Here is a 3261-nt window from a genome sequence, read left to right as displayed (position 1 = left end):
GTCCATGTGTGTATGTGAGCACATGTATGTGTAATCTAGGTCTGTGTGTCGACCTTCTAGGCCTCTGGCTCCGTATATGATTTGTGTGCATGTGATCCAGGCCTGAATGTTATCTGGGAGGGGTGCATGTGTGTGCATAATTGGGTTATCTAGGCTGTGTGTGCAAGTCACACATGTATGCAGTCTAGGTCTGCGGTCTGTGTTTACAGTCTAGGATTGTGTGTGTGTGTGTGTGTGTGTGTGTGTGTGTGAGAGAGTATGCAGTCTAGGTCTATGTTTTGTGTGTGTACAGTCTAAGCTTGTGTGTGTGTGTGTGTGTGTGTGTAAGAGAGAGAGAGAGATCTAGGCCAGTGATCTGTGTGCATAGTCTAGGCCTGTATGTGTGCAAAGAACATGATCAGCTAGAAGTGCGTGTGTGTAAAAGACAGAGAAACCATGAGATTCAAGTATGTATGTATGTATGTATGTATATTTTATCCATAGGCCATGGTGTGGGTTGTGTGTGTATGAGACAGAGACTGAGTTCTATGTCTGTGTGTATATGTTTAATCTTGGCCTGTGCATGTGTGTTAGAGGCATGTACATGCATGTTTGTGCTATCTAGGCCTTGGTGGGGGGTTATGTGCATGTGATCGGGGGGGTGGCATGCACATGCATGTTTGGGTTATCTAGATCGGGGGGGGGGGGGGGGGGGTTGAGAGAAACTGAGAGGTCTAGGCCTTTGTGTGTGCATGTGTGTCTGATGTGTAGGCCTGTGCATGTGTTGTATGTGTAAGAGACTAAGTGATCCTCTGTATGCATGTGTGTGATTGTGTGAGTTCTAGGTCTCTGTGTATGCCATGTGTGTGCTTCTGCACACATGATCTGTAAGTGTGTGAGCTATGTTCGTATAAACCATCTATATCTGTGTCTGTGAGGGAGATCTTGGCATGCGTGTACGCAGTTTGTGCATTTGTGTGTGTGTGTGTGATCTGTTTGAGTATATGATCTGGTCTGCGTGTGTGTATTTGTGAGATGCGTGTGAATCTAGGCTTTTGTGTACGTATGGAAGATCTCTGTCTACACAACTTGGGGGTGAGATTTGGAGCTGTGTACGCAGGCACACAAACGTGTGTGATCTAGGTGTTTGTGGGAGTGGGTGATTCAAATGCTTGTGTGTGTTACGTGTGCTTGAGTGAGGTCTGTGTGTTCACGTGCAGGGTGTGTGTGTGTGGATGTTTTGTGTGTGATCTGGTTGTGTATGAGCTCAGTGTGCCTTTTTCACACGTGTTTGTGTGCTCTGGGCAATTTGTGGCAGTATTTGTGTATACCACAGTGCATTTGCGTGTGCACGCATGTGATGGGTGTGTACTTGTGTGTGTGGTCTGTGATCAGTGTCAATGTATGCAATCTGTGTTTGCACACCTGTTGGTGTGATGTGTGCATTCTAGCAAGTGTGTGTGTGGGAGCAATGTTTGTGGGACTAGTGTGCATTTGTGTATGGGCGGGGGGTCTGAGTGTGCATGTGTGTGCATGCATGGATCTGGGTATGTGGGTTGTGTATGCGATTTGCATGCTTATGCACCCATTTGAGTTTGCAAGTGATCTGTATGTAGGTGTGACCGGTGTGCATGCAATGATCCTCCTGTGTGTGGTGTAGATGTGTGTGTGATTGTGTGCTCACATTTGTGCCTTGGGGGTGTGATTGTGTGTATGTGCAGCTTGTGTATGTGTATGTGACGTGTGTGCACACGTGCACAGCCTGTGTGTTTGTGTATGATCTGTGAGTGTGTACACAAGAGCTACACATGGTTTAATATACACACATGCCACCCTTGTGTGACACCTGTATGTGTGTAATTGTGCACACACATTTTGTGATCCTTGGGGTGGGGGTGTGCAATTCTCAATGTGTGTGATTCATGCCTACAGGGTGTGGTGTGTCAGTGCCATCCCCCCCTCCCCCCAGTAGACTCCACATCATCCTGTTAGACCCCAGACCCTGCTGTTAGATCCCAAGACCCCCCCCCTGGTTCCCAGACCCCCTTAGACTCCAGGAACCCCCCTTGTTAGACTCCAGAACACCTGAATTAGACCCCAGATCCCCTCATGTTAGAATCCAGGACCCCCCATTACACCCCCAGACCCGCTTGTTAGACTCCAGGACTACCCCACATCAGACCCCCCACAACCCCCTTGTTAGACCTTAGGACACCCCCCCCCGTTAGACTCCAGGACTCCCCATTACAACCCAGACCCCCTGTTAGATCCTGTACCTCCTTGGTAGACTCCAGGACTCCCCTGTTAGACCCTATAGTACCTTGTTAGACCCCAGACCCCCCACTAGACATGCCTTTACACACTCGAGTGTGTGCACATCCCCACCCATGTGCAAACACCCCCTTGTATCTCCAGCATGTGCGCACACACTCGGCATTTGCACTCAGACACGTGTATACAAACAAACCCCTTGCACTCTCGGTGCTGTGCACAGACACACACACTTGCACATGTGTGTGGCTATGTGCAAACACTCCCTTGCACTCTCAGGCATGTGCATGCCCTCTGCTTGTGTGCAAACACCCCCTTATACTTTTGGGCCTGTCTGTGTGTACACGCACACAGATGCATGTTTAACTCCCCTCCACTCTCAGGTGTGTGCACCCCCCCACCTGTGTGCAGATAAATCCTTGCACTCTTGGACATGCACACACACATGAAAACACCCCCTTACACTCTGGAGTGTGCAACTCCCCCTGTATGTACAAGCCCCTCTGTCCTCTGGCAGGCACGCACACACACACACACACAATGTGTAACCCCTGCACTCTTAGGCATGTGCACACACACACACAGAAGTGTGCAAACACTCTCTTCTACTCAGGCGTGCCCACATACACATACAGGTGTGCGAGCACCCCCTTGCACTCCGGCAGGCAAATATATGCAAACACCCCCTTGGACTTGGGCATGTGCAGGTTCACACAGGTGTGCAACCCCCTTACACTCTCGGCCATGCACACCTGTGGCAGCCCCGCCCTTGCATTCTCGGGCAGGCACATGTACAGACACGTGCAACCCCCCTCGCACTCTCGGGCATGTGCACGTGCACACACGCATATGTGCAAACACCCTCTCGCACTCAGGCAGGCACATACACCTGTGCACCCCCTCTCCTTGCACTCCCGGGCATGCACACGTGTGCCACCCCCGCCTTTGCAGTCGCAGGGAGCACACCCCCCTCCCTCCCCCCGCGTGTCCCCGCCTTGCACATGCGCGTGC

This window comes from Alligator sinensis, unplaced genomic scaffold (genome assembly GCF_000455745.1).
Source record: "Alligator sinensis unplaced genomic scaffold, ASM45574v1 scaffold1950_1, whole genome shotgun sequence".
NCBI lineage: Eukaryota > Metazoa > Chordata > Crocodylia > Alligatoridae > Alligator > Alligator sinensis.
The sequence above is the reverse complement of the archived record's forward strand: the minus strand, read 5'-3'. Positions refer to the sequence as shown.